Consider the following 22,176-nt stretch of genomic DNA (forward strand, 5'->3'; position numbering starts at 1 on the left):
CAACAGGAGAGCTGTAGCAGTGAACTAAAGCTGAAAGGAGAAGAATGCCTGCCCTTTGCCCCTTCCTCAGCAGAGAGGTGGGAGGTGAGACAGGATGGAAGGTGGAGGTGCAGCCTGGGGACCAGGCTGTAGGAGAAGCTGCCATGCAAGCACTGGGATGAGCTAACTGCTCCATCCAGCCATTCCTGGCTGTCCAGCCTTCCAGCTGGTGAGCAGAGGAGCTGCCAGCCCTTCTCACAGACTGGGTGAAGAGTCTGGATTTCCCTGTTTGCAGCTGGAGTGCTCCATGCTGGCTAATCCACTGCTGCTTCCCCTTGGCTCAGAGCTGAGAGGAGGTACTGGTGCTGTAACCTGACTGGATTGGTGGAATTCTCTTAAAATATAAATTAATACACAGTTGGCTATGAAATGTGTAAGTTCAACTTATTCTTTTCTGGCTAGTAAAGTAAAAGAGCTGTTGCTCTGGATTCCTTTATTTCCAACAGAGTATCTCTTCAACTACTAAATTAAAACAGCATCACTGGTATATGACTGTTATTTTAATCAGATGTATTAAGGTTTCTGTTATTCACTGCTTCCCAGTAGAGGGGTCATTAAAACCCTGACACTTTAGTGTTTAAATAATTTATGCTTCCTTTTTCTTTTAAGGCCATGTATTTCAACACCAGCAGCAAGTGATAGGCTTGCCTTTACACAATATCATTAGAGAATAAATTGCACTAAGTACTTTCCTCTGGAATCTTTGAGCTGTATTAACTTGACTATAATTGCAGTGCTGTGGCAGAAAAATTACAAAAACTACAAGTTTTATATAGGCACTTATTTTGAAGAAAAATTCTGGGTGTTTACGTGTCATTTTAAGGTAGGAAAATGGTGGTGGCAGAATACAGCTTTTTATCTAATGTAATGTAGTCTAAAAATATCTGCTTAAAAACTAGAATTCGTTAGCAGGTAATTTTCGTGGGCAAAACTGGCTCATTGGCTCTTCTGAAAGTTAATCAAACTTTCAACTGTTTGTAGTAAGAAGATAAAATAAAAATTTGGCTAAATGTTAGATGCTAGAGTTATTAGACTCAATCTCAGGAAGCAAAAAGCTCCTAAAACAAACTTGCATTTAAAAAGAATTCTGGTAAACTTGAAAAATATCGACAGTTCTTGAACAGTGATTTTAAATTTGGTAGCAGTGCCTTTTTTGTCAGAACCTGTGCTTTTCAGTGCCTGAAATACTGCAGAAATTTAGCCAGGGCAGAATCTTAAAGTAATTTGTTTGTGCATGCTCAAAAAGTCTGTAGATGCTCAAGTGAGATGTCAGTTTTACTGGCTGATATGTTGAATTATTCCCTCATGATTGAACTGAGTCAGGCTCATGCTACAGCAAAAATGTGAACTTGATGTGCAATAACTGTTCTGGACCAGCATTAGCATGGGCATTAAAGCACAGAGCAGGGAAATTGTCTGCCTTTTTCTCATCTTCTATAACATCTGTGCCCACATCTGGTGAAAGGGGAGGAGGAGGAATACCTGCTGCAAAAGCTGCTTTGCAGAAAGGAGAGATGAGAAAAGGATTCTGATGAAAGTCAGATGATGAAGAAATTAAGTGAAATGGGAGTAAATTGAACTTGAAAAGATTAAAATGAAGAAGCAGATAAGGAGTGATTGCATAAAGAATTAAGGGCATGGACATAGCTAAGGATAGCTAAGAAAGTGCAGTTTACACATGGAGCTGGTGGGCCTGGGTATAACTGCTGGGGAAAGAAGGCTGATGTGAGCAAGAGAAACTTGAAGAACGTATTTCACATGTTTTGTAAATCAAAATAGGAGATATGGGTACACTAAAGTAAAATGTGCTGGCTTATTCTATCATTCTCATTTGAGGTATCAGAACCAAAGAGCATTTAGAGTTGCATAGACCTCTAGGTTCAGCTTTCATTAATTTCAGCCACATCTACAACATTAAAATACATCTGTAAATCCAACCCTGTGGTGTCCATCTGGATACACAGAAAATGAGGAATGCAGAGGTCCTATGTTTCATGGGTTATGACAGGCTTTAATGACATGAATAAATATATTTGTTTATACCAGAAAACATAGTTGTGTAAGTGCAGGCAATTTCTGATAATTTCTGCTGGACTTTATGGCTTTGGTGTGCATGTAGACAAGTACAAATATGTTTATTCCTTATATCAAAACCTTCTAATAACCAGTGTGGTTAAGTTAATTTGCCTTACAACAGTTGCCTGCACTGTGAATATCAATTATTAAAAGGTGATTGTTGCTGAGCTGTTCTTGAATTAACCTCCCCTATTTACTTGGCCACTTTATGATCTCCACTACATCCCTGAGCTTCTGCTGTATTTGTAGAAAAGGACTCTATGCACAGTGCACAGCCCAAGATGTAAATTCTGCATCACAAGCTGCCTGCTGGAGCAGCCTGCCTTTCCTCCATGGTCCTACCCACAGAAGGGGCCAGTTCCTCCTTCAAACACGGAATTTCCTCCTGGTATGAGCAGGAATCATGGGATGAGAGTGCTCAGCTCCCCAGAGAGAAGGGACTTGTCTTCCCTCTGAGCCAGAGTCAGGCACACTGAGACAAACTGAGGCAGCCTCTCAGAGAAGAGAAGAGAAGAGAAGAGAAGAGAAGAGAAGAGAAGAGAAGAGAAGAGAAGAGAAGAGAAGAGAAGAGAAGAGAAGAGAAGAGAAGAGAAGAGAAGAGAAGAGAAGAGAAGAGAAGAGAAGAGAAGAGAAGAGAAGAGAAGAGAAGAGAAGAGAAGAGAAGAGAAGAGAAGAGAAGAGAAGAGAAGAGAAGAGAAGAGAAGAGAAGAGAAGAGACTTTCTCTAATCAAGCCTTGATGCTGGTGTTTCTATTTTTGAGACAGGCTTATTCCAGTTCTTGAGCTTAAATCAAAACAAAGCTGGGGCTCTGTGAAGCTAAATGGATTATATTGTCACAACCTCCTGTTGTAACAGCATAACTCCTTGAAAAGGTTTTCATTATTTGATCTGAGATAATGACACCAGCTTATTACTCCAGTGTAGCAGTTCTTCATGTCTCTAACTTCAATCTTTAACATTTCCAAAGGGCACTTAAACCACTTGGTTTGCAATAATTTTTTTTTTTTATCTAGACTCTCATAAATAACATTTTTATTTTTCCTTGAGAAGAGTACAGAATCATAATTCCAGAAGCTAATAATCACTGAAGGCTTTTACCACATTTATCTTTTAGAACACTAGTTATTTCTTTCTCAGTATCTCAGATTTCTCATTGACACTTCTGGGCCACATTAAACAGTTTTTTTTTTTTTCAACCTGCACCTTTTCCCCAAGTTTTCACTTGTCATTTTGAAAATCCTATAATTAAAGTAAATCCTGGTTCTTTGCCAAGTATTTTCTCCATCACAATCATTTGGATTTGTAAGATTGCAGTGAGCAAGTTCAACATTACAATTAGGGTAGTGGAGAAAATGGCTTGATATGTGTCAGTTCTTCTCCTCTATTCTTTCCCCAGGAAAAAAATGATGTGACTTCCACAAAACTATACCATGGCCTGAATTATTTTCAATCTTTTTTTGCTGGCAATTAGGCAATTTCAACTGATAGAATTAACTGTTTTTTATTTCTTTCTATGCTGAATAAGTTCAAAATGGTTCAGACTTTCCCAGTGTGTTTTTGGCAAAGAGTTAGATTATATTATTTTTAAAACGAGATAGAGTTTTTATTTCAATCTCTTCCTTTGCATTTTGAGCTGTATAAAATTAATTCTAGTCTGTGATTTGGAGTGGCTGAAAAACACCTATATTCTGCTGTCACTGGGGAAGCATCCATAACTTTGTTTCCAACTCTTCTCAATCAACTTTGATATTTTTGAAGGCATTATGTGTATAAATAATGTCCTAGGGGTCAATTTGTTCTTGTCATACATAACTGTGGTGCTCTTGCATCCTGTCTAGAGCCTTTACTGCCAGACCATTTCCCTGCAACCTTTCCCTGCAGTTTTCTCATGAATGGTAGCAATAAGTCCTGATCTCCAAATTGCCTTTGCATCTTTTTGTCCTATTATATGGATCTCTTCAGCAACCATATGGTTAAAGGTAGCTGTAAATAAAGAGAAACGCTCTCTGACCATCCTTAAAAATATTTTATATCTTTGTATCTTTGTGAACCTGATAAATATATCATTATATGACTGTTGATGTCAGAAAACTGCAACACAAATTGAGTGATATTCTCTAGTTGTATAAGACTGTGGAGATGAGAATTGGGCAACAGCATCCACAATTGCCACAAGTAAGATGGATTGTGAGAAGTGAAGTGGGAATGGTGCTGGAGTTTTACATTACACTTGAACTGTGCTGTAATGAGTTGATGGAATATGTGGTGAGCTGAAAGGCTCTGTCTTTATTCAAACTGTACCTATTGCATCCATATGACTTAGACTCTTACTGTTTAAAAAGACACTTTAAATACAAATTGAGATGCTTCTTCTATTCTTCTTTCCTCATTTCTTCAGAAGAAAGTTCTAAACCTTTAAAGTTCCTCGAAGAGTTCATTGGCAGTGTGCTGTTACAAGCTTAAATGTCTCCAAAACTGTACACCTTTCTCACATAGGGGGAGTGACTACAAACTGACTCAAACAGCTACCAGTTGGGCTTTATTTTTAAAACTGAGTGTGATTTCTACCAGATTTATGGTACAAATGTTCACACACAAATCTGTCTCAGATTAGTAGTGTATTTAGCATTTCAAAACCTGTATACTGTCTTTTCAAAATCACTTGAAGGAAAAACCTCATTAATCCCCAAAATGGACAAATTGCCTTTGTATTTTATTAATATTCATGATGTTTTCCAGAAGCAACATGAAAATTTTTTCTTTATGATATTTAAAGGGAATATGATTATCTCAGGGATGATTCACAAACATATGAAGTTTTTTTTTTTTCTGTTGCCAAGAAAAGCTAATACTCCTCTGTCAGAATTTTAATCTTCTTACACTCCCTGTTTATTTTAATAAATGATGTTACATCTTGTACACATTTTACAAAATGATGGAATCACTGAATAGGAAAATTAGGCTCAATTCCTAGTGTTAAATGACATTCAAATGTTTATATCTGTGGGACAATTAAGGACTTTCAAGCTAGTACTCCAATGCAAGTTGTGAGGAGCTCTGACCTGGTTTTGGTTGTGGGGAAATGTGTCTCCACATCTCTGTTCTCTGAAGCTGCATGCTGTGATGGGACATCCTCTCCCTGTCCCACTCCTCAGGATGCACTCTGATCTCAGAATGCTCAGCACCTGGGCTAAGTTCCTCCTGAGCTTATCAGGAACACTGTCTGTTCCCAGGAACCTATTCTGGCTGACTACCTCCTGTTTTTTAGTGGAAACCCCTTGGAAACTTTTCTTGCCCAAGTTACAACCCAAGTGGATCACCATTTTTGCTATCAAACTTCCAAAGAAAGTTGCCATGTCAAACTGTGGCCAGGATGGAGGATCACAATGACCAAAGCCAATTGTCCTGTGGCCCTACAAACAGAGGTCCTAAACGAGCCCTTTGAGCTCTCCTGGCTGCAGCAGGCATTGACCCTCTGAGTAGGATTCCTCACAGGTCTGCTGTACTTGCAGGGCTGATGCTGAGCACCAGAAATGGAGCCTGGGCTGATCCCACAGCTCCCCAAGGCTCAACCCTTCCCCCCTTGAGAAGGTGCAAAGGAATATTCACTGAATGTTCTTCCCTGTATTCAAGGGGTTTTTCACAGGCATACACCTTGTAGGTTCTCCTTTAGGTCTGTGTGTGTGCAAGTGTGGATGTGCCATAACAAATGCACTATGAATGTTGCTCTCTTAGACTCTTCAGTATGTTATCTTTGTGAGTAAGGTAGGGCTGTAAGTTACTGTTGTGCTTAGTGCAAGTTCTACAGAATCTTTTGTTATGCTGTTTATCAATTAAGTGCTGTTAAAACCTTTAGGTCTAAAACACTGGTCAAGTTCAGGGCTAAATTTAACATGGGGCTCCACTCTGAACCTTGTAACTAAACAGGAAGGTCTTCCTTAAATCTTTTCATCATTACCCTTTCCTATCCTTACCCTTTTTCCATCCTCAGCCTCCATGTAGGTAGTTTTAGGCTGATTTTAATTTTAGGTTGATTGATTCTAGACTCTTGTCTGATTTTGCTCTGTGTGCCTGAGCCATAGCAATAGAGTGAGCCTTGCCAACAAACTTTGTCATGGTTTCACTTTAATATTAAAGCTGCTTTTGCAAATACCTTTGCCAGTGTCTCATTTGCTGGCCACTGCTGTCATTTCATCCATTAGACAAAGAAGGATGTTGATTAGGGGCAGGTGAGTCTAACCCCTCATATCAAACTGAATTCTTATTGTAGTGACACCTCTGTTTTGATAAATGCCAGAAAGAAAATTTGTGTTACTTTGGACTGAAGGAATGCAGAATGTTGACAAAAAAAGGGCAGTGTTTTAAGAACATTCTTGCAGCATCCTTTCTTTCTAATAGCAATCAGGGTAAATTTTCATTTGATTGGAGCTATAGCAGAATGACATGGGTAAGGGATCAGCACAAACAGCTTGGATTCAGGTTTCATCATCCTGAGTTCCACACATGAGAGAGATGCTAAGGATTTATTTGAGGGGAGGCTTTAAAATCTCAGTGGGAATTTTGTCTGCATGAGAGCTAGTGAAAGCTTCAATAGTGGGACAGGATATAGGAATGAAAGTAAAGAATGTAAGTCCCCAGACTGAGAAGGAAGTGTGTGCCTGTCAGACACTAAAATAACAGTTGCTTAGAGCCAACTGAGCCTCTGTTTGTGACACAAAGATTAATAATGTGAGTAGCAACCAAAGGTGAATTGATTCAGAAATCTAGTGTTCAATTTTTAGAAATATGGAACAGGCTGGATTTTATAGCAGCAGATGCAAGAGGGGAGGAGGAAGGGGCAGGGCTGTGAGGGAGCTACAAGATGCTTTCTAGAGTTTATGAAAAGCATTTGGCTGTGAATGAAAGAATGGCATTTAAATTCCTTTTCCCCTTGAAGATAATCAGGGATCTGTAGAATTCAAACTCGTGAAAGGGCAGCTCGTATGGCATGGGGCCAACAGCAGCTACGTGACTGTGTTGGATAAGCATCCTTTGCAGCCCATCTGTGAGGACATACGGACCTGCAGCTTCCCAGCAGTCCTGGCAGGTCCTGGCAGTGTGAAAGGAGGGAATGAGGCAGCAGGAAGATGAAGTGACACTGCTGAGCTGAAGGTTTTGTTACTTTAAGCCTAATTTAGGATGGTTACAGCCAGTATGATGTCAAATCACTAACAAAGATGCACATTATTCAGAGGGACAAAGAGGCTCTTGTGGTGCTTGGAGATTCTGCTGGAATTTGCAGTTGCTTAAGCTTTCACTAAAGGTGGTCATGGCCACTCAGGGATTCTTTTCCATCATGAATTTTCCTTTAACCCCTTTTTTTGTCACCTGTAGAAAGGTGATTCCTTATCCCACAGGAGAACTTCTTTAGGGAATTGCTTTGGGCTTGATCCTCATGAAGTGGCAATACCTGTTCTGAGCATTGCCAAAATTTGATCATGTTTTTGGAAACACATTCTCTAGCATGATCATTACAGATGAGTTCCTTGCTCGACTAAACACAGAGAAACCTTTATAAATGAGTTTTAAAGATTTTAACTTTTCAGTCACAATCTTTAGCTTTTTGTACTCATGTTCACACAGACACACCTGTTTTCTGGGGTAAAGGATCCTTTCAACAGACATTTAAACAGACATTCTCATTTTGTGTCTTATTCTGAGAGAAACTAATCAAGTAGTCAGGCAGTGCTGGCTCACTCTGGCTAATGACACCTTAGCACTGGCATTTCAAAACTGGATTTCCAACTCCAATGGAAAGTGCTCATGCAAAATTCACCCTTAAAAAGAAATCTGAGTGCAAACCAAAACCAGAAGACTCAAACTAAGTTTTCAAGCTTGAAGCTGCAGTTGATAAATTTCCTGAGGCTGTCTTAGGAAATTTAGTCAAATTAAAGAAACCTTGGTTTTAGTCTGAATTGTTGGTTTTTAAGTAAAAGCTTTGTGTGAGAACTTTATGTTGTATGTCCTAGTACATATTTTGAGGAATTCAAAATTTGAAATCTTGTAGCACCTTATAGAAATAGATAACTGCATGTCAAATTTGTTTCTCAGAGTATAGTTCCTTGGTTGTTTTTTTTTTTTTTTCTTTTGTTTTGGTTTTTTTTCTTTGTTTTTCTTTTTTTTTGTTGTTGTTGTTTTTGTTTGTTGGTTTTGGTTGGTTTATTTTTTTTTCTTCAAGAATGCACCAGGAGTCTGATCAAATATTAAGTTGTCTTCTTCCCAGTGCTCAAGGCTGAAACTCTGAGGTGGGGGCACCGTGTGCAGGAAGATCATGTCAGTGATCAGCACAAATTATGGATTTTATCTGGATTTCTGAAAAGGTGACAGGAAGCCAAAGAAATTGCAGGACATGCAGCATGAAAAAGGTTCTTCAACAACTTTAGGTTCCTTCTACAGGATAAAATCTGTAGACAGCTGTCAAACCTGTCTGGTCACAAATTCCCCATCTACTCATTTGAACAGTTTTTCCTGTCTTTGCTCTTTCTGCCAGATGCTTCAGATGTGGATAAGAGTGGGGGAAAGATGAACTCTGAAGGTCATCCAACTCAGAGCAGTTTATTCCCAGGCAAGGTTCTAGGCTCCATTCCAGTAAAGCTGGAGCTCCAAAATGGCACAGGTTCAGGTTTTTCCAGTGCTCAGCACTCAGAGCTGGGGCCAGATGTGACACACTGAGCATCCCTTGGCTTCCAGCTGCAACATTTGTGGCTGCATCTCTCAAAGACTCTTCTCAAAGGCTATTTTTTTTTCTCACTCATTTCTTTCTTTTCTAAAAATAATGTCTATGTCCTTAACACCCAAGGATTTTTTTTAAAGAGATCTAAAAATATGTTTACTGTCAGATAGTCTGAAAATTACCTGTGCAGGCAATACTTATCAGCTAAATTGAAGAAAAACATGGCAAGAAGCTTTTGCTGTGCATGGGAAGCGAGAATGAGTCTGTGTTTTCCAGCTGATTGATTATTCTATGAATTTCCATTTTAAACACTGTATCATTGTGATTTCTTGGTGGCTTTTTGCCACTCTGGTCATTTTATTCTTTTTCAAACAACAAAATATATAATTTTTTTAGAACATGTCAAGCATGAGCATGCTGTTCTTGCCACTCTTGCTCACTGCATTGCTGTGCTACTGTGAAGCAATCAATTCAAATCATTACAAAGAAACCAACTTGGAAGAACAAATGAGGTTGTTTTTAAAAAAAAATAAATTAGAAATTTAAGTGAGTAAGTGCTACACATAGTCTCTTGTCCCAAGGGACACTCAAAGAGAGAGTGAGTGCATAAATTCTACTTAGAAGAGGGTTACTCAGAATCAGATAACATGCAGATTAGAGATTTTAAATGCAAAACTTTACCAAGGGTGCTGCTCTGTGTAGCTCTGCCAATAAAAGCCCTAATTTGTTCTCAGGAAATTCTGCTTTAGTTGTGAAGAGAAGTAGGATGGGAAATAGGTGCACAGAAGGGAGAACTCAGGTTTTATTCCTTTCCACACCCTTTCCCCCCATTTATTTCCTAAGTCTTTGTATTAGTTATTCTTTGCAATAGATTTTGTTCACACAGGCAAAAATACTGGGGATGGGGCAAATTCTTCCCTCAGTTATTTCTTTGTCCTAATTTTGCTGAATGGTTTTGAGGTTGGTTTTTTTTCTTGTTTGTATGTTTGAAGTTGGCTTGTTTGTTTTGGTTAGCTGGGTTTTTCGGGAGGGAGTTTGCCTGTTTGCTTTGGGGTTTTTGTTTGGGTTGTTTTGTGTGTGTTTGTGTGGGGGGTTGTAAAGAAGAAATCAGGTTTCTGTTTTATGATTATTCAGAAAGCTTTCTAGGTTACTTATGTACAAAGATGTTCTTTGAGGGACTAATTCTGAGAAGGAGCTTCATGTACAAGCCCAAAAAGAGTTGAATCCCGCCCACTTTTCTGTCTCTTTTGACCAAAAGACAGAAATTGGCCTAAGTACAGCAAAGTACACATTTCTGGGTATTCACAGACATAAAACTGGTGCTGAGAACTGGTTGCATTGTACCTGTCATCATTCAGAAATACCAACTTGTATTTGCACTATTGGAGAAACAGAGAAATTTCATATAAATTACATGAATAGAAGAGGAAGAACAGGAAGATTCACCAGTGACAATCCACAGCTGTGGCCTTGCAGATGTTGGCTGCTGGGAGTGGCAGTGACAGCCAGTTCTGGCCTGAGAACAAACACCCATTCTCCTTCATTAACACAGCTTTTCCTGGAGTATTTTCGTCCCATGGCAAATTTAAATATTTCAAGGTTTTAATAGTGCTCACCTTAGGTAGAGGTTTTCAGCCCTAAGGATCCAAGGACCAAAGGAAAAGGCAGGTCAGTTGTCTGAGTTTTTCTTGCCCTGCTCTCCATGGATGGCAGGAGACACTTTTTCCTCAATTCACCTCAAGTTTTGCTTCAAGTTTTTCTCCTTGAAACCATGAGAAACAAGTCTACATGGTTTGTTTTTTTTTTTTTTGGTTTTTTTTTTTTTTTTGTTTTTTTTTTTTTTTTTTTGTTTTGTTTTGTTTTTTTGTTGGTATTTTTTTTTTCTCTTAATGGAAGTTAAGGTATCCAAGTTTTCAAAAAGAAAAGCCAAAGCTCTGGGGTGACTAGGACACAGATCAGTGAAGAAAGTTTGTCAGATCCAATAGTTGTTGATGGTGTCCTAATAATGAGGATTAAAAAAAAAAAAAGTGAGATTGCAGCAGTTCACTTGTATAAAAATGTGGGAGAGGTAAGAGGCAGCAAAGGTACCAAACAGCAATGAAGAAGCAAGATTCTGGCCTTCCTTTTCACCCTGAAGAGAGTAAGAACTGGGGGAAGTTCCTTGGGACACAGACAGATAATAAAAGTTTTAAGAAATCATTTTACACAGCAGCTGAAACCACATTCATACTGATTCCACAAACCAGAAAAATTAGTCAGAGGTAACACTTTCCCCTATTTTAACTCCAAATTTAGAGATAATGAAGTTTAAATATTTTTATGATCAGAAATGGGTCATTTAGAACACAAAATATGTATTTTTTATTTTTGCAGAGGCTTGGGTTTTTGGTGGTGGTTTGCTTTCTGGTGGGTTTTTTTGTTGTTTTTTTGGATTTTTTTCTGTCCTGAGGGAGATGTAGTCTGTCAGTGTGGCTAGATTTGGCACATCATCTTAATGATGCATCAAGGGACCTATAAGGTGCATTGTACCAAAGATTTACATTCTCTGTGCCTGCTGTGAATTCTCTGCTGCCTGCCCTTTGGGCATGAGATAAACAGCATTTGCTTCAGACAGTTCTTTGTATCAGGATGCTCATGCATTTCCCATACAGCAACTGGAAAGTTCCACAATCTTTTACTCTTTCTCTCTCTGTTTTAATTGAAAATTGATCTTCATATGTTAAGCCTGCTGCCTTCTATAGACCTTTAAAATCTTCATGGAGAAAAGGAGAGAAAAATTTATGAGCCCAGAGTATGCACAGAATATTTAATTACCAATTTCTTTGTAGAGTTGTCTGCAGATCTGCATTCAGATCTGATTCAGATTCAACTAAAGTTGAGGGAATGTCTTTAGAGCTAGGGTGCCTTCTAATTAATTTAGTTATTGAGTGGCATTTCAAATATGGCAAAGATGTGCCATAGGGCTCCTTTAAGTTCTTTAAAATTTTGGTTGTCTGAGTCCCATAGACTCTAGCATACAATCAAAGTGATGACCTGCTCTATCCTTAATGGCTCTATGACAGAAAAATAAATGCCTAGAATTATTTCTACTAGATTCATAGAAATGTATGGAAATATATTCATATATAGAATATATATAAAAATAAATATATATATATATTTAAATAATAATAAAATGTATAAATAAATTAAATAAATAGAATAAATAAATAAATAAATAAATATATTCATAGAAATAAGAGATGCTCAAGTGCATAACATGTCCAGGTTTTAATAACACCAGCTAGTGATACAGTAAATATAGGGAAAAGCCAGGCAAGAGCACAGCTGCAATAAGAGAGGTCATGCATGTAGCAGGGAGATACCAGACAGGAGACTTGCTAGAAGTGTTGCAAAACAATTTAGAGCAATGTAAATACTTTAATAAGCCTAAATCAATGGGAGGAAAAAGAAAAATATATCAAAAAATATGCAGGTTATTTTTTTATTCTGGTGGTTTTTTTAGTGAGCTCTTGAAACCTTCTAAATTCAGACAGGAATATTGAGATTTTTGCATGATCAAGGGGTTTTACTGACACCTGAATAAAATGATTAACTGATTCAGTTTTGTATCATTTTTTAAGTCAGGAAGTTTAAAGGCATATATGGCCTAGATAGCACAGCACTCTTTCCTCTGGAGCAAAATCCCCTTCAGTTGCTCCATTAAAACTAAAAGGATGTTTAGGTTCAATGGCTTTGCTCAAGCAGAGGATCTGACAGGGAATGACTTTCAACCATCCCTTTCACTGTGACTTTCTGCAATGTTATGCAGGGAAAGTTGTGGGGAGGAGTTTGATGGGACCTGAGAGCTTGTGCTTTTTGGTTTTTGTAGCTTGCAGCAAGGAGCAGAGGCAGGAGCAATGCCAGGGCAGGAGGCTGAGCTGAGCTGAGCTGCAGTGGGTCACTCATTCTGCCCTGGTCACTCAGCAGGGGTGGATAATGCCTGCTGAGTGGAGAGGCTGCTAGCAGCCCAGAGCTGACCCATGAACTCTGCTCTAGCCTGCCATGGTTTCCAGCTCAGTGTTCCACTCACATCTCTGCACTGACAGCGTTTCCTGCTTGTCCCTCTGTGCCAGTGCAGGATGCTCTCAGCAGCCACCACTTGACAAATGAACTCATCTCTTCTGTGTGCACAAAGTGCAGCACCAGGTCAAACACTGGAGACCATCCATTACCTCTCTCCTGACATGATGTTCAGGCTGTGGTTCTGTTCCTGAGGCCACAAGCCTCTCCTTAACGTTTCTTGTCTTGTTTTGTCTCTAATTCAAAAGAATAGTAGATCTTCATAAATAATAGTTAATATATTTGCATGTCTATGGTAAAATTTTGGGAAAAAAAACACCTTAAACTAAATGCTTTAAACAAAAATGAATTCCCTCTTTCCTAAATTGCCTGAAATTACTAACACCATTGAAGACTTCTAATCTTGATGACCTGCTTGACATTGATGGCTCTAATATAAATAATATAAATGACCTTTTGTGAAATCTTCAGCATTTCTGTGGAACTATTCTGACATTCAGTTCCAAAGCCTCAAAATGAACCACTCACATGCACATGGGTGGTGTTCTTAGCTTTTAACTGAAGCTGTCTTCTCTTGGTATTGTTGCAGCATACCAGCTGATATATTATAAAATTGGTTGTTTGCTGTGGCCTGCTCTTTGCAAGGAGAAATTTAGGCTTCTGCACTGGTGGCTTGTGTGGATGCTAATTTGTCAAAGTGATTTAGGAGTCCTTCATTTCCACAGCAAAATGAACTTAAATACCTGTTTGATACAGGAGAACTCTGTCCTTCACTTACAGGTGCAATCTTTGCCTTGTGAATATCTGAATTAGGCACCTAAGTTTATAACTATTAGGAATCTATAGCCTGTAAATAGAACTGGAAAAGAAAGTAAGCAATAACAGTACTGGGTCTTTATGAATATGGCCTCAACCTTTGCCAAGAAAAAAAAATCAAAAAAATCCAGGGATTAGCAGGAGTTCTGGACTCTTGCCACTGCTAATCTGACTCAGAAAAGACAAGTATTCAATAAAGCACAATATGTCCTCGATTCTCACTCAGAGATTGTTTTAAAAAAATTCTGTTTGATCCCCTTTGCTTCTGGTTGTTTTGTTTTGTTTTGTTTTTTTGACTGTTCACAGTCTGTTAGTCTCCAGGCCAAAAGGATGATATAAATCAGTGAGCTTACTGCAGACCAATTGAACATTCAATTTTTTTTTTCCCACATAAGATACAAAATGTGTGGTCAGCTCCAATATCTTGGTTTGGAGCCAAGAGTGAATTTTAGTCTATAATCAAGGATAGCAGATCAGTAACTGGGGGGCACTGGTATTGCTCTAAAGAAACTACAGTGGGAACAGTGAATGTCAGAAGAATGCTAACATTCCACCAATGGTGTAAAGGCTAAATAACAGTAAGGAAGATCACCTTAAAAATTTCGTTCTTCCAGTGGACTGACAATGGCTTTGTGATGCCTTCTTTAAAATAAATTTGTGTGTTTATCCTTTGATTTTCTGCTATCTTTTGATTTTTCTACTCCACTCTGGTAAGACCTCACCTTACTGCACCCATCTCTGGAGTTCTCAGCATAGTAAAAACATGGAGCTGTTAGAGCAGGTTCAGAGGAGGGCCACAAAAATGAGCAGAAGGTTGAAGCACCTCTCCTATGAAGAAAGCTGAGAGAGTTTGCTTAGCTCAGCCTAGAAGAGATTCTAGGCAGACCCTACTGTGGCCTTTTGATTCTTAAAGAGGCTTTGTAAGAATGATAGGAGCAAACTTTAGTAAGGCTTGTAGTGGGAGGACAAGGGATAATAGTTTTAAACTAAAAGCAGATTTAGACTAGATACAATAAATAATTTCTTTTTATAATGAGTGTAGTGAGATACTGGCACAGAGAGGTGGTGGGTGCCCCACCCCTGGAAACATTGGAGGTCAGCTAGGATGGGGCTCTGAGCCACCTGGTCCAGCTGAAGATAGAATCACAGGATTTCTAAGGGTGGAAAAGACCTTTAAGATAAGTCAAGTCCAGCTGCCAACCCAGCACTGCCACCGTGTTCACCATTAAACCGTGTCCACTTCAACACTCCTTTTGAATACTTCCAGTGAGGGTGACTTCACCACTCCCCTGGGCAGTCTGTTCCAAAGCTTAACCACCCTTTCTGTGAAGAAAATGTTCCTAATATACAGCCCAAACCTCCCCTGGTGCCACTTGAGGCCTTTTCCTTCTGTCCTGTCACTTGTCACCTGGGTGAAGAGACCAACCCCAGCTTGTGACAGCCTCATTTTGGGTAGGGGTGGAGAGCAACAAGGTGTCCCTGAGCCTTTCCCTTCTCCAGGCTAAACACCCCCAGCTCCTTCAGCTGCTTCCCACAGGACTTGTGCTCCAGACCCTTCACCAGCTCTGCTGCCCTTCTCTGGACACACCCCAGCCCCTCAATGTCCTTCTTGTCGTGAGTGGCCCAGGATTTGAGGTGTGTCCCCATCAGTGCTGAGTTCAGGGGGACAGTCCCTGCCCTGCTCCTGCTGCCCACACTGTTGCTGGCACAGGCCAGGATGCCTTTGTCCTTCTTGGCCCCCTGGGCACAGCTGGCTCCTGTCCAGCCACTGTCACCAGCACCCCAGGTCCTTTCAGCTGCTCTGTCCCAGCCTGCAGCACCGCAGGGGCTGTTGTGACCCAAGGGCAGGATTCAGAACTTGGTTTTGTTGAACCTCACACCATTGGCTTTGGCCCATCAATCCAGCCTGTCCAGATCCCCCTGCAGAGCCCTCCTGCCCCCCAGCAGATCAAAACTCCCACCTCAGTGTGTCTGAGCTCCCCCTGGCAGGTGGGGTCTGGATGCTCTCTGGAGACCCAGCTCAGACTGTCTGTGACTCTGTGATTTTGGTAGATGTGCTGACATTCACTGGCAAGGCATCTGACGGAGTTTGAAAACTGAGCATTTCATCAATCACACACAATATCAACTTCTGAGTCTCTCACAACAACCTCTGCAATTGCCTTGTCTGGATTGCTGTGTTTCAGCCTGGCTGTGAAGGAAAACACTGACAAGGAGCAGCACACAGAGGGTGAGGCTGCCTGGTGTCCTCCCCATGTCAGTGCTTGCTGTGCTGTGGAACAGCTTGTCCAGCCCACCTGTTGTATGTGCTTGAGCCATACAAATCCTAAGCTAGGATTCTTGTGCTACTACTCTGCTATACTCAGATGCTAACATGAATTTAAATTTAACTCAGTCATAATGTAATGAGAGGAAAATAATTATTTCAACAAAGTTATGCCTTCTTCATAGTTACTCTGTAGAGTACAAAAAGTGCAAAATACCCCTTGTTTAAATTTAATAAATTCTAGTAAGTGTAGACCTTTTCTGAAAGCCCTAATTCACTAATTGTATTATTCATAAGTCAGCTCCCATAAGTATAAAACAACACATATTACATCAAACAAAGTGAATCCCAAATAGAGAAGGGAATTAAAAAAAAAAGTTGCACCTAACTGTGCATGAACTGTGAAATGTATTTTTAGATTAATTTTTTATTTACCCTTGTCGTTTCTGATCTTGAGTGCATTTATAAGCATCTTGTACCCATTTCTTCTGTTCCACACAACAGGTCAGGGATGCAGACATCAACATTGTAAAATTTATTTCCAATCTATCCTCTCTCCTGCTTCACATGTGTATTACTAAAAACCTTTAATTAGGACAATAAAATTTCATTGGGTGTCCAGAGTTTTCTTTATCATTTTTCTCTGGTAAAAGCACTTTTGACTGCTTCTGAGCTCCCCTTCCTTCCAATTTTGCACACTGTGGGAAGTATTTATATAATCTCATCTACTTTTGTTCATGGCCTTGTAGTACAACTAAAGAGATCTCCCAGAGAGCTGCTACCAAGAGGTGGGATCTTGGTCTCACCCACTTCTTCCTGATGTGATTATCAAAACTGGACTTCCTGATGGCATGGGCATCTGATCCTTGAAGAAGCATCTAAGGCAGGCTAAATCAGAAAAAGATAATCACCTTTTCTTTTTCTTTCTTTTTTATTGTTTAGGGTTGGTTTAGGTCTGGAACTTCAAGAGGCTGATGAGACTGTCCCTGTGCAGAGCAGCCAGATTCTAAAGTTGGCTTTGCTAAGTCACATTCAAGTGCCTGTATTATCTTGTTCTACTCAAAACTGAAGTGGAATTAAAAGAAAAAAAACAAAACAAAACAAAAAAAAAAGTGCTCTCAACTCCCATTAAGCACCTTTAAATATTCAAATGTTTAAATATTTAGACGACCTGAACTGCTTCTAAGAGGTTCCAATTGAGGAACAGTAGTCTGTTAATTCACATACCCATTCCTAGTGACCTGAGCATCTTCTCTGAATCCATAGTAACATTTTGGTTTGGAGCACTTGTGTGGTTTTAAAGCCTATTTCCTAGCAGTTCCCACTTCCAATTGTTGGCTCAGTTCAGCATGCCTTTACATCCTATGTTAATGATAATTTTTCCTTTAAATAATTCAGGTGTGATGTCTGAGACAGATCTGCTGTAAAGGAGTCCATTAATTGCTTGAATGCTATATGAGAAGTAAGGTTGGCCAAGAGATGTAAAATCCATTAGGAGATGTTAAAATGAAGAAAAAATACTCACACTGGAATAAGTTCAACTAAGAGACACACAGAATAAAAAGATAGAGGAAAGAATAGCACAAGTCTTTCTATATCCTTTGTATTCATGTTCAAATTACACTATTCCACTTTTGAATTTCAGTTATTACTTAGGTAATGGCATTCAGATAGACAGTGTAGTATGACAATTATGGCAAAGAAAATATCTCTAAATCTCCAGAAAAGAAATGATTCAGTCTAACACATACAATGGCTCCTGCCAGAATAAGGGGAAACCATTGCTTTTATTCAAGTGACCTACTAAGTGCCATCTACCACATCAACCAATAAAACATTATCTCTTTATAACCCTGCCAGAAACTTGCTGTTATTATCACTAGAGCAGCTACTTTGATTTTGAACCCTTTTTTTTTTTTTTTTTTTTTTTTTTTTTTTTTTTTTTTTTTTTTTTTTTGTGGGAGAGCATCTTAGTGAATGCAGGGGAGTTTACATGAACATGTCAGATGAAATCCACTCAGAGGCAGATTTACTGGGGAAGGAAGGAAAGGATACAAACCCTATGACTAGCTTGACTTCTGCTCCTCTGTGTTAGGGCTTGGAGCTCATAAGCTCCCACTGCCTACTCTGAATTTTCTTTGAGCTCCCCATATTTGATGCACAGCGTGGGGAAGACTGAGAGTGCCTGCAGCAATGTGCAGAATCCTAAACTTCTCCCACATTTCTGCCCCACTGTGCTGCCCAGCCCCAGCAGCAATGACCCAGTGACATGCCCCTGTTTTATATGGAGGCTTTAGTTGAGTGAAGTTCACAATTTGCCTCCTGCAGTGCAGGTACAATTTCAGGCAATCAATATTCTGCTTGAGGTACTCCTTCTAATTATAGCAAAAGATCATACATTCTTGTTCCCCCTGCAGCTTGGGATGTAACTCATCAAATCCTTTCTGTGCCTCCACAAAAACTGAGTAATGAATGGAAATGTTGAGTGTTGGGTGAAGTTTTTTTCATCTCTGACTTGTTATAGGACTTTTGTAGGAAAATCTGTTTCTATTGTTAAAGTATTCATCATTGGGCTTTCCTTCTCATCCTTACCATTGCAAATCCAAATTAACTTCCTGGCTGGCATTGGATAGACTGTGTAGAAAGAAGTGAGGGCAGAATGAAGCTAGGGAAGAATTGAGTATTCAGTATATATATCTGCATATTCTTAATGTAGAAAACTAACTTCTGGAACAATTTCCTGGATTTCTGAGGGATTTGCCAAAATTGACAACTGTCAAAAAGACTGAAGGAGTCCTAGTATGGACAAAAAAAGTATTTAGAAAAGTGGTCACCTTTAGAATATGTCTTTGCTCAGACTGTTAATTTTAATATACTCTGGGGATTGATGTGGTAAGATAGTCTGTTAGTGTGATGAAATTCAGGATGGCTATAGTACTTAGTGTATCCTGGTTCTTCAGTGTCATTCATTTTAATGCAGTCCAGAATCAAAAGCTTGTCCCAGCCTCAGGTCGTGGTGGTCTATGTTTCTGTCATTCCTGATGGACTTGTCCCTCTTACTCTTGATGACTCATGGCTGTGGAGATTTCAGGGTTTTCCCTGACAATATATTGCATTCCTGCACTATACTTACTGCTAAAACCTTCTCCTAATATCATACTTGAATATTCCTTGCAGCAGTATGTGCCCACTGCTTCTTGTTCTTCCCACCATGGACATCTGACATGCTCTAGACATGTCTGTGTGGGTGTTTGAATAGAAGTCAGGATTTCAGGCAGGGTTTGGATGGAAGGATCGTATCACATGTCTGGTAAGCTATTCCTGTTAATAGAGCCTAATGCAGCATTCTCTTTTCATTGAAACAGCATGGTATTGTTGACTCATGTTTGGTTGATGGCCCACAGCATCCCTTTGAAATGTGTTTTTTCCAGAACTTCTTCACAACCAATTGTTTCTTGGTCTCAATTTGTGCTGTTGATTATTTCAGCCTAAATGTTGCTGAAAATTACTCAAAAAATTACCTACCCTGATTAAGATTCCTCTGCACACACTGCTGCAGTTTGTCAGATTAGCAATGCAAGGACACTTGTCCTTGATTCTGCACTCCAGTCCCTGGCTTCACATTTATTGCACGGGCAGGTGATGTCTATATCCTTACACTCCAATGTTTGGGAAAATGGGATGTGTTTGGCCACTTGTTGAAGGTAAATTTGCAAACTCAAGTCAGAGGTATCCATGGAAACATCACTTAAGCATATGAGTCTGAAGGCTTTCCTCTAGCCCTCTGATTAAAATCTGGGTGTTCTGTAAACCAATTACTTGTAGTCCAAAAAAAATCATCAGGAGCAGTCATTGTGTCCAGCACAGTCTGTGAACATAAAGAACACTTGTAGAGTTCCTTAATGGATTCCATCAAACACATCCCTACTAAACAAGATTTTGTTAATTCACCTGGTTTAGAACTCCCAAATGGTCTGACTTTCATATCCTTTATTGAGCTCAACTGTCACAAGAATTGGCCTTGGAATCAGAAGTGTTTGGACTATTTAAGAAAGTATTTGTCCAAAAACTATGGCACCTTTGTGACCATGCTTGCAGAGCAATACTGGAATCAGTGCTAATTTTTATGAACTAATACAGATGTTGCTCTTAGTTTCTATTGTACTAATTAACAAGACATTCATTACAATTTCATGAACAGAGGTGTGAGAGAACACCTGACTGGTTGGCCTGAATTTTATTCCCAGTCCAGACACTTATTTGCAACCTTATTCAAGACATTTTGTCTCTGCTACCCAGTTTTGTAGTTAGGCAATGGTTACTGGCTTTCTGCTCAGAAACAACACTTTGATGGCAACTAGTTTGGGGAATTGTTCCAAGTCTTCATTGCTGTGGTTTTCAGTGAACCAATTTTTTTTTTTATTCCCAAAGAGAGGACAATTACTTTCAAATTTAACTTTCCAATGCAATATTTCAAAGAAGCTTTCCATCCACAAAATATTCTGCAAATTAATTGTTTTACCAAATATTCCCATCACTGAATATATTTAGAAAAGTAAATTCAGAAGGAATTTGAATGCTTCCAAAAGTAATTCACTTTAAAATATGAATGAAAATGTATATAATATGTGTTGAATATTCAGCTATGAAAATTTGCCACAGAACTTCAAAAGTGTTGTACTTTAAATTAAAAATTTCTGGGAAAAGAAATTTATCTGCAAACTGTTTTCATTATGCCCTTATGCCTTTTTCTCCTGAAGAAGCAATTTTTTTTTTTTTTTAATAACTCTGACAAATCTGAATAGAATTCAGGGGGTAAGGAAAAGACAATTCTCAGCCAGATCTTAATCTTTCTGCTGAATACCAGATTATTGCAGATCGTAGCAGTATGAGAAACTGCATAGAACGGTTCAGAAAAATAATACAAGAAAGTGTTTGGGCTCAATATTAACTCCAACCATACTGAAGATCCTTGATTTTTGTTTCTACTGCCATGAAGTCCTGTGGGGGATCAGCAACTTATTTTAGATTTCAGATTTGCATTTTCATTGCTAAATGTCCTTTTGGCAGGAGCATTTCTAACATTTCTTTCTAACTACAATGTTTAAACAGTCTTTCTTGCTATAAAAAGGACAGTGAATTTAAATTTTAATAAGAAAAATCCACAGTGTGCATCAGCATAAAATTAAAGCTCCCCTGTGCTGCCTTTTGTCCCCTGGGATTTTTCAAGGGGCTGGTATCACTCTAATATTAATTACCTTCAGTATTTCTTATGAATGTTATGATTAGGATTTACAGATACAATCTTTTTAATAGAACAACAGTTTGATATAACTCCATAATTTTGTTATATGTAAGGATTATGTGAGGAAATGCATTCTGAAACAACTACAGGGTGGTGTTACTGTATATTCAACTACAAAACCCAACACACCATAAGTTATTTTTTATTACAACATTTATCTAAATTTCCTACAATTATTCTTAGCTGAGTTAAGATGCTGTTGGGTGTTGGCACAGCACTGTTCTTATCTTTAATTATGACACAAAAACCAGAATGAAAATTACATAAAATGTGCAGCCACAATAAAAGTATGACTTAATTTTTATCATCAGGAAAAAAAATATTGAGCACTTACCATTCCCATTAGCAGGAAATACTACTTTCTGAGGTCTGTTCTGAAATGTAATGAACAGGAAGAAAAGACTTTGAGTTTGTTATTATTGTTGTTATTATTGCTATTATTTGTAGATCTGGGTGCACAGCTGTGTTACCTTATGAAACCCAGAAAAGAAAAGATTGCTTAGAAAAGAAATTACAAGATTTAGCAGAAGAGGCAAGATGAGAAGATATTTCTGCACTTATATAACTCTTCACAGAAGTTAACTGAGAATTAAACATGCAGCACTGGTTAACAGGAAAAATCTAAATCTTGATTTCTAATAGTTGCAGGGATAATTTCAGAGGTAATTTTACTTGAGAGTTCAGTCTGTCTTTTTTCCTGTCACAGAAAATAATCTCACCCTTCTTACAATACATGAATAAGACCTGAATAAACTTAACCAATGTGCTGCTCCTTAGTGATTTCTAGCCAAATTTTTCTACTTCTGTTTCTCACTGAATTCACATGAATTTTGAAAATCCTACAAAAGAAGTACCTTTGTATTTAGATGTCCAACTACTAATTTATGCATTTTTTCCTTT

The 22,176-nt window shown here is 38.8% G+C and overlaps 1 long non-coding RNA gene across 1 annotated transcript in view; it reads left to right on the top strand.

Moving 5' to 3' along the window:
* Nucleotides 1-288: 288 nt before the first annotated feature.
* LOC130254465 (uncharacterized) overlaps nucleotides 289-22,176 on the top strand; it is a 36,900-nt gene continuing 15,012 nt past the window's right edge. The window contains exon 1 of the long non-coding RNA XR_008840746.1: nucleotides 289-412. This is a non-coding gene — a long non-coding RNA (uncharacterized LOC130254465). The remainder of the gene's footprint in view (nucleotides 413-22,176) is intronic.

This window comes from Oenanthe melanoleuca, chromosome 5 (assembly GCF_029582105.1).
Source record: "Oenanthe melanoleuca isolate GR-GAL-2019-014 chromosome 5, OMel1.0, whole genome shotgun sequence".
In the NCBI taxonomy this organism is placed as follows: domain Eukaryota; kingdom Metazoa; phylum Chordata; class Aves; order Passeriformes; family Muscicapidae; genus Oenanthe; species Oenanthe melanoleuca.